Raw genomic sequence first — 10,520 nt, forward strand, 5'->3', positions numbered from 1 at the left:
CAAAATGTGTAAAATACTACCTGTATTAATGTGCCGTTGTAGCAGATACACCCACATTCAAAACTACAAGGACCCTAATGCAATTTAGGAAACTGGACACATTCCTATCATCGAAAGATGATAAAATCATGCAAATGTTATGCTGTTAATACTGCTGTGTGACAGGCCTGAGTTCCTGTTAACCTGGAGACTTATCTGTGCACTTCACAGTGGTAAAGCAGAGGTAATGAGGGCTGGAATGGCATAATTTTATCTGCCAAGAGCAAGCAACCAAAGGTATCAAAGCCCTGCATTAGACTCCTCTGAATTATCTCTGCCCAGAAATGGACATGATATCTTGTGCAGACATCTTCTTTCTTTCTTTTCTTAAAAAATGAGTCATATTTGTATTCTGCGTTTGTCACGCTTGGTGTTAAACCCCAGACTGATAGTGGTCATGCGGCTTTGAATGGACCACAATCTCACTCTCACGCAAACACCTAACGGGCAGCTAGGACGACCAGCCCTGCTGTTTCAGTGGCCTCTATGAGCGAGGAGCTAAGGAGGAAGGGAAGGTCTGTCTGTCTGTCTCTGAGTCACACTGCTTCTCTGCCTCTCTGTCTCTCTGTCTCCCTGTCTCTGTGTCACACTGCTTCTCTGCCTCTCTGTCTCTCTGTCTCCCTGTCTGTCTGTCTCTGTGTCACACTGCTTCTCTGCCTCTCTGTATCTCTGTATCCCTGTCTCTGTCTCTCTGTCTCACTGTCTGTCTCCCTGTCTCTCCGTCTCACTGTCTGTCTCTCTGCCTCTCTGTCTCTCTGTCTCCCTGTCTGTCTGTCTCTGAGTCACACTGCTTCTCTGCCTCTCTGTATCTCTGTATCCCTGTCTCTGTCTCTCTGTCTCACTGTCTGTCTCCCTGTCTCTCCGTCTCACTGTCTGTCTCTCTGCCTCTCTGTCTCTCTGTCTCCCTGTCTCTCCATCTCACTGTCCGTCTCTCTGTCTCACTGTATCTCTGTCTCTCTGTCTCTCTGTCTCCCTGCCTGTCTCCCTGCATCTCTGTCTCTGTCTGTCTGTCTCCCTGTTTCTCTGTGTCCCTGCTGCTCTGTCTCACTGCTGCTCTGTCCTGCTGTTGCCGTGGCAGCAAGAAGAACAGGTCTGTCTCAGTGTCTGATGAAATGAGACGAATCAGGTCGTACCTGTATCCCACCAGATATGCATTTCCTGCCAACCTCCCTAGCGTGCACACAGACACAGACACACACACACACACACGCACGCACGCATGCACGCACGCACACACACATACACACACACACACACACACGCATGCACGCACGCACACACACACATGCGCACACACACACATACACACACACATACATACACACACACACGCACGCACACACACACATGCGCACACACACACACACACACACACGCACGCACGCACGCACGCACGCACGCACACACACACATGCACACACACATACATACACACAAAAAATGTGCATAAATTTAAAGCCTTCAGCTTTTACAGAGCGCTAAGCAATTCAGATTCAGTAACCACAGAAATAAAATTACATAATTACATTACATCATCACATTATGTCAAACATAACATCGGTGCCATAAACATGAAACGACACGACATGATGCCATTATGACAAACAGGACATGACAGGAAACCATTGCCACAGGCGTAAAATCATCACACACAAGGATTTTAAGTACGCTCAAAGATTTTGACATCCACAGTGAAGGGTGTTTTGTTGGGTGGCACGCTGGCAAATGCCTGCGTCCTTAGAAGGACAGATTAGAGTGCTCTACTGATGCAAGCTCGAGCGAAGTACTTCACCCGATTTCCATAAATATGGACTGATAGCGCTGTAAAAAGGGCACGTCCGTGTAACGTTCTCCCCGCAGGAGCCTCTTCCAATCAGGTAGATGCTGCACAGCCAGGGCGGAGGGCTCCGTCTGTTTCACTGCCATCGCAGTTGGGCTGCAGTGACGCACGCAGGTGATAGCGCGAGCGTTAGCCGCTCCGGCGCTGCGGCGCTTCGTGCGCCCGCTGCTATTTCGGGACTCCGGTCCTCCCTCGCGCCGCCGCTACGGCGGGACCGGCGCCAGGGCCTTGCGTCAGCGTTCCGCCGAATGAGAAGCTCCGGCTCCAGCTCCTCTCCCGCGTCCCGGGCGAGTCTCGTCCAATCGGAAGCTGCCATCTCTTAAGCGCTATAAACGGCTCTCGGTGCCCGCAGCGCGCTGGCGCGAGGCAGAGCCCACCTGCCCGACCCGCTTACGTCAGCCGAGGCGCGGGGCGGAGACGCGGGCGCCGCGGGCTGGCGCGGGCGCCGCTGGCCGTTAGCGTAGCGTAGCGCGAGGTGGGCGGGGCCGGTGAGGGAACGGGTTAAAGGCCGGCTGTGGAACACGGGACCAGGGCGGAGGGCGCGGCGGCGAGGCGGACTGGCACGCTGGCGCGCCGCCCTGGCACGACGAGGCTTGGGCGTAGCTACACCGCCCTGGCACAAACAGATCCCCCCCCCCCACCTCCCACCCCCCCACCGCCGCGGTGCCAAACTGAGCACATGCGTGAGGCTGACAAACACTTATTCAGAGCAGCCAGGAATATGCATCACTCTGTTTCTCTCTCACTCCCTCTCTCTCTCTCTCTCTCTGTGACTGTTTCTCACAATTTCAATTCAATTTAATTTCAAATTCTTTATTGGTAGGACACATTTCAATGTGTGTTTCCAAAGCTTGACAAAAACATATACAATGCAGATAAGCTGCTATACAATTTGTGTTTCTTTCTCTTGCCAACACACACGCGCACACACGCACACACACATAGACACACACACACACTTTCCCTGCCCTGCTAGCTCTCTCCATCGCACACACATCTGAGTGATTTGTGTGTTTACTCCTCTGCAGTTTATACAGAGACGGCTTTTATTTCATTTCATTTTTTTATTACTGACAGCCAGCAAGACTATAAAGAAACACTCCGGATGTGTGTAAAAGGCTGGGATTCATCCAGGGATGAACCCATGACCCAATCAGATTGCTACCGACACATTTGGGTGTTTGCTCAGAAGTCTGTTTCACAACCTGAGATTAAAAATTCAAAAGCTTTTCACGTCCATAACTTCACATCAAAGTACTGTACTGTATGTCTCCATGCAACACACTTCTGAAATAACTGATACTTATTCGACAATTATTTTTCCTTTCATTTTTTAATAAATATATTTGTTATCAGATCTATAGCACCCCTGGGACGGAGATGAGGCAGTTCTGGGCATGCACCGTTGTCTGCCGCCTGAAGAGACAGAGAGCGCACCCACACCAACACAAAATCGAATAAACAAACACCTTCACCCCTCGTGGGTTTCGGGCAAAAGCAATAAACTAAAACAACAAACTAAAACAAAAAAGACAAAAGTACGCCAAACCGGGCGATGACTTTGCAGCTCGTTTCTTGTTTGCTTTTCAGAAAACCAGCTCCTCCTGCTTCTCAGCAGCCATTTTCTTCCTTTCTGTGCTCTGAGAAGCAAACTCACGCTCGCTCGGTGTGAGCTCCCGGTCACGACTCCAAACTGTGGAGAGGAACACGCCTTTAAGCACCTGGGCTGGTTAGTTAACGCAACCCAGGTGCGTGTGCTCTCTCCACCAGTCTGTGCTTCCGAGACAAACCCGTTTCTCCCAGACTGAATGCTACACACTGCAATGTCTTCTCAGTCCTTTATATTACCGTGTTCATATGCGCACCTATGAATGAGATTTAGACTGTCCCCTGGAAATACCTTAGCACCCCAGCGCCACACTACTTCAATGATTTTACAAAACAAATATTGGGCAAATGTTAAAATTTGACACCTACTTGGGAAGGAAGGACAAAAAATATTTTTTGTTTCCCCAGTGTTCATGGTGGCTGTTGGGAGGCAAAAACAGATGGAAGAGAACAGAAATCTCCTTTAATCCTCCTGAACAGCACACAAAAACCCACAACATTCCCCCCACCCAGAGGACTGAGGGGCAGACAGAGGGACGTTCCCAAATGGTCAGCTGACTTGGCAAGTAAAGCACACATTTACAGAATTTGGCCAGAATTACAGAAAAATCTGTGCTTTAAATATTGCACACAGGCTGGGACAAACTAAAACATTTGGCTGGATGTATCCCAGTGTTTAAAAATCAAAACTACAGCAGCTGTTGATCTGTTAGTCATACACACTCAAAACTACGGCTGAAAGTTTCAAATTCACCACATGGCCAAAAGTATATGGACACCCCGAACATCCCACCCATATGTGCTTGTTGAACATCTCATTCCAAAACCATGGGCATTAATATGGAGCTGGACCCCCTTTTGCTGCTGTAACAGCCTCCGCTCTTCTGGGAAGGCTTACCACTAGATTTTGGAGCATGGCTGCATTGATTCACTTCCATTCAGAGGTTGATCACTGATTGGGCAGTTAGGCCAGGCTCACAGTCAGCATTCCAATACATCCAAAAGGTGTGAGATGGGGCTGAGGTCAGGGCTCTGCGCAGACCAGTCAAGTTCTTTCACACCAAACTCGGCGAACCACTTCTTCATGGATGTCGCTTTGTGCATGGGGACACTGTCATGGTGAAATAGGAAAGGGCCTTCTCCGCTGCCATAAAGTTGGAACAATACAATTATCTAGAATGTCATTGTAGACGGAAGCATTACAATTTCCCTTCGCTGGCACCACGGAGCCGAGCCACAAACCATAAAAACAGCCCCAGACAATTATTCCTCCTCCACCAAACGTTACAGTGTGCACCATGCGCTCGGGCAGGTCGCGTTCTCCTGGCATTCGCCAAACTCAGATCCACCTGTCACACCTGTCAGAGTCCAACGGTGGTGTGCTTTACACCACTCCGGTCGACGCTGGGCATTGCGCACGGTGATCTTAGGCTTCCGGGCGGCTGCCTGGCCGGGGAAACCCATTTCACAAGGCTCCCGAAAGTCCTTGTTTTGACGTGGCTTGCAGGGGCGGCCGTGAAGTCGGGAGTGAGCGTTGCAGCCGAGGACAGACGATGTTTACGTGCTGTGTGCTGCAGCACGCGGGGGTCCTGTCCTGTGAACTGAGCTGGTTTTGCTCCTGTACGTTCCCGCTTCACAACGACAGCACTTACAGTTGACGGGGGCAGCTCTAGCAGGGCAGGAATTTACAAACTGACTCGTTGGAAAGGTGGCATCCTACTACAGTCCCACATTGAAAGTCACTGAGCTCTTCAGTACGACCCATTCTACTGCCAATGTTTGTTAATGGAGACTGCATGGCTGTATATGTGATTTTATGCCCCTGTATGTTAGCAATGGGTGTGGCTGAAATAGACGAACCCACTAATTAAGGGGTGTCTACATACTTTTGGCCATGCAGTATATATATATATATATATATATATATATATTAGCTTGCCATATAAGTAAACTTTTTTTCAAGCAACAATTAAACATGGTCATATTATCTTATATTTTTGCTTACAGCAGGCAGATTCCCTAAACAGAATAATTCCCAGAGCACAATAAGACTGAACAAAAATTAAAATTTGTGGAACAAATTTACGAGCACAGAAGAAATGGGAAAAACAAATAAGGATGAAAACACTATTACAGCTACCAGCAGTATTACTAGAGCTCTCTGGAAACTAGAAATGTTTTGATGTAATGCTGTTACCATCGCTCAACATCCAGCGTGTGCAGGCAAAGATCTGGGGTGTTAGTGTAACACGATTAGGGCCAATGGCTGTGTATTGTTCGAGCTGCAAACTCAGTGCGGTGAAGCCACACAGATGCAATCGCGCTCATTAACCCCGAAGGGGCGACTTTTTTAAAGCTCTTCTTTCCACCACCTGTTGCCATCTAGATGGTTACCCCCCCCCCCCCCGCCCCAAACCTCGACCCCCGCACCGCAAAACACCCCTCGAGCCGTCCGCTGGCCACCAGGGCAGCCCAACCTTCTCATTAGCCCCCGGTCAGGTCTAATGAATTCATTAATCACAACGAGGTCAGGACACAGAGGGCAAGCTTGCCTGGCGGGCAGGATATATGACCACAGGACAGACGGGCGCAACCCCCCATCCGCCCCCCAATCCGTCCTCTAACCCCCATCGGCTCACATAGTCCCAGAGCACACCCATCGCATCCGCTGAGCTCAGCCACCGAGAGAGCCAGGGCTTGGTGACGTACCTCGAAAGGCCTTCATTTTGGGACTTTTTTCTACTTCCCACATAACTATTTCAGCCATCATTACATTGATCCCAGCCCTAGCCGGTATGGTAATTCCTCATAATTTCCCCCACGGTGGATTACTGCGGAACGGGCTGGGGATTGCAGCCGCCGCCGCCGCCGCCGCCGCCACCGCCGCGTTGTCAGGCTACGCTAAAGCTGATTTATGTGCATTGTGCGGCTTAGCCCGCATTGTTGAAAGCCCCTTTTTTTTGCAGGGGGGATCCGGAGAGATAATTCAATCGACGTGAATGTGCAAATCCGGGACGCAGCCGGCTCCGGAAACAAAAAGCGCCTCGGCGCGGCTCTTTCTCCTGTCACCTGTCTCTGCCCGGCGACACGTGCGCGCTGCCCGGAACGCTATTAGTCAGGCTGCCGCGCGGAGACCGCTCTGAAGCCCGACCAGGGGGGTTATAATAATGAGGCTCGGAGCCCCGAAGCCGCCGCCGTGCCGGCCGCCGCCCGGGGAGGGGCGAGCCGAAACGCAGCCGCCCTGTTTTAAGGGAGGAAACTTTGGGCTTCCTTACCTGCTGTGGCTCCCCCCCCTTCCCTTCCTAATCCAAAAAAGAACCTTCCAAAATCAATTTTCCATGCGCTTTGCTGTCTCTCCGCTCCAGAAATGGAACCCCTCCAGACATGCGTGCTCACACACACACACACGCAGCACAGACAGCACACTACCACACACACATGCCATACACACACACTCAAGAACACACACCACGCACACACACACACACACGACACACACACACCACACCACAACAACACACTCACAGGCACACACACACACAGACACACAGGCACACACACACCTGAGGAGGACTGTGCCACATTTTCCTTCCATCTCTTCATTCCAAAGAGTCCCTAGGATAGCTGATACCATAGTTTCATGTGCCCCCTTGTAACCAGAACTCGACCTCAAAAAGACCTGAGGAGGTTTTGTCGAACCATCATGACTCAAAGTGCCCCTATTTCATTGGTTGGTTTTTAGACATAAGGCAATGGCTTTGTAATTATCACACAGATAACATGACATGACATCATTATCACAGAAAACCAAACACAACATGCTTTTTATTAGATAAATAACATACCATGACATCATTATCACAGACACAGCATGACAACGCAATTAAACTGACGTCCACAACGACATGTGTGCAGTCGTGTGATGTGATGTAGTAATTAGGGAGCTGGAGTGGGTTAATTTTCATTTGGGGCACAGCCATTACACCTTGTGTATGTCCATGATATTTAACATGCAGAGCTTCAATAAAGATCCAGTTACATAAATACAGTACAGTACATGTATGTTAAATACAAGCCTCTGAATGCAAGGTTCTCAGCATTTGAGGACCCAGGAGATACTGCAATTGTAAAAGGGTAAGTCTAAATGTGTTATAAACTTCACTGGGAATGAATCAGTGCCTTCCATTGATTATTTCTTATAGTGTGGTATGAAAAAATTTAAATAACTGGTGACATGACTAAGGGGAGCAGAGGTGATGATTAGTTCTGACATCACACAAATTACAGTTTGGCTATATTACAGTATATCAGGCAAGGATGACAGTGTATCAATTTCCTCCGCACCACCCATAATTTTGAAGCCTGTTCCACAGCTGCCAAACAGAAAAGCCCAATCTTATCACATCTGTCACTTCTTTTAACTTTGAAATATAATCTTGCTACCCTCTCCAAGCCTTACAGACAAACACTAACATGCACCTACACAGCAGCAAGAGAACATTTTACACAAACACACAGACACACATACTCTCTCTCTCCCTCCCTCCCTCCCTCCCTTCCTCTCTCTCTCTCACTCTCTCTCTCTCACACACACACATACATCACAAATACACACGTACACACACGAGCACACATGTATGCATGCACGCACACACACAGACACACACACACACACACACACACACACACACAGCAAGGGCAGGGTGGGAGGGAAAGCTCCAGGATGCTGATGTAATCAGTCTTTGCCCACCATCTTAAGCTGCCCCCCAAAGCACGAGTAATCTGCCATGAACCTGGCATGGGGGCAGCAGCAGATGCTTCATTTCCCACCCTTACCCCCAGACTGCAGCAGCTCTACCCCAGCCCCTCAGCACCCTGCAGGTAAATGTGTCCACACGCTGCGGCTCTGGCACTCTGTGCCGCTCGCGTGTCTCAGCCTCTCCACAGACACGGCCCAACCCTACAGCCCAGCCAACCGTAAAACACTTAACCACCCTGCCCAGCTGGAGAGGGGCACCAGTCGTCTCCTGTACACAAGGCAGAACTGCCCCTCCCAGCTGGAGAGGGGCACCGGCCTGGTCTCTTCCATACAGCAGAACTGCCCCTCCCAGCTGGAGAGGGGCACCGGCCTGGTCTCTTCCATACAGCAGAACTGCCCCTCCCAGCTGGAGAGGGGCACTAGCTGTCTCCTCCACAAGGCGGAACTGCCCCTCCCAGCTGGAGAAGGGCACCAGCCCTGTCAAAGGGCTCTTGTAAGCCTGAATTTCACAGGATGGGAGGTTCGCTGGGCCACAGGACAGCAGCCAGAGAAAGTGGCCTTCTCTCTCTGAGGGTGGAGTTAGAGAGCGAGCGAGAGTCCTTCTCTCTGCGAGAGAGAGAGAGAGTGAGTGAGTGTCCTTCTCTCTGCGAGAGAGAGAGAGAGTGAGTGAGTGTCCTTCTCTCTCTATAGGGTGGAGTGAGTGAGCGAGTGAATGGCCTTCTCTCTCTACAGGGTGGAGTGAGAGGGTGAGAGGCAGGGGTAGGTGGGGCTGGGCCCTGCAGAGAGAGACTGGCTTTGTGCTCTCCGCCTCGCCGGTAACAGAACAAGCTGTGCCTTCCGCTCACCCAATCCAGCCCTCCACAGGGGAAACTGACCCTCTGAGGCAAATCGATATCTCATACACCAGCGCCCGCGGTGAGGAACTCACCATGGGCTCAAGGGTCAGTGCCACAGGACGGGGGACGAGGTGGGGGGCGGGGGGGGGGTGGGCGAGTACTCAATACAGCATCCAGCGGCACCGGATAGCCACCGACTCAAAACGATGCAGCCCTCACGGAGTCTCAAACGGGTTGGGGCTGTGCTGAGCGAGAGGCGATCGATCCGGGAACGCCATGTGCCCAAACGCTGCCGGACCTCTCTGGCTGAGCGACGGGGAGGCGGTGGAAGCCGCGGCGCCCTCGAACCCGCGCCGTCGGGGATCAAGGACACGCCGATCGCTTCCAAACCCCGGCAACGCCAAAACATATATGACTGTGGGTATGACCTGGGTCAAATGCCTATTTGTTTTGGATTCAAAGACTTTTCTACGCTTTACTGATCTTTTCTGGTGTACTAAAACCAATGAAATACTCTCAGAAAGTGCAAAGCCTGCTTTCTGGTCATACTGGCAGGCTCAATTACACCAGGCCAGATCAATAGAGCACAGAAAAGTATTTGAATCCAAAGCAAATACGTATTTGACTCAGGTCTGATATGTGCACCTGACAACACATCGACATATATTGTACGTCTAAGGAAACAGCCCGTCTTGCGACAATGAGCAACAGTTCACAATCCAAGGTCTTCCTTTTCTTGTGTAAACTACATATTGTGCATGTAAAACGAGCGTAAGGTTATAATGCACAAGGTCGCTTCATAGGCAATATAAATTGTGTGCATTAGTGTACACTGCATTTCGGCAAGTAGCAGGAGCTCTCATCCAGAGGGACTTAAACAGATTACTTTCTTTTTCTTTTTTTTTTACATAAAATCCATTTATAGGGCTGGATATTTACTGAAGCAATTGAGGCTAAGTACCTCGCTCAAGGGTACAATGGCATTGCACCGGCAGAGACTGCAAGAGGCATGACCCCTCAGACAGAAGCCTGGTTCCCTCACCATTACACAACACTCTCCCATAATGCAGCATGTCAGCATTGTGTAGATGTATGAATACTCTCCATAAATGTAGATATATTTCTTCTTGAGCATCAAGAGCCTCTTACATATTCCAAGGTTTATGAATTGCTTGTGTTGATAAACTGACTTTTAATACAGCAAAAAAGCGTATGTTTTGCTGTATACTCACTTTGTCTGTACAAGCATGTTTTTAACCTTGGACTACATACGAAGCTCTGAGAAACATTACGACAGAGCACCGTATGTATTCTCCGGTTTCAAGATTGTCAGCACTAACCTTTTCTCTTAGACAGGTGTAGGCCTCCTCTGCATTCATTCAGCTGCTTTCAGGGGTCTCGGGCTTTAAGTTTGAGGTGTTCAGTTCCTGGGGCTTGC

The 10,520-nt window shown here is 50.0% G+C and overlaps 1 protein-coding gene across 3 annotated transcripts in view; it reads right to left on the reverse strand.

Annotated features, from left to right (window-relative positions):
* The window catches only part of LOC135236089 (roundabout homolog 2-like), a 124,952-nt gene that overhangs the window by 47,945 nt on the left and 66,487 nt on the right, over positions 1 to 10,520 (reverse strand). The gene's annotated exons all lie outside the window — the stretch shown is intronic.

The sequence above is a fragment of the Anguilla rostrata genome, chromosome 12, assembly GCF_018555375.3.
Source record: "Anguilla rostrata isolate EN2019 chromosome 12, ASM1855537v3, whole genome shotgun sequence".
In the NCBI taxonomy this organism is placed as follows: domain Eukaryota; kingdom Metazoa; phylum Chordata; class Actinopteri; order Anguilliformes; family Anguillidae; genus Anguilla; species Anguilla rostrata.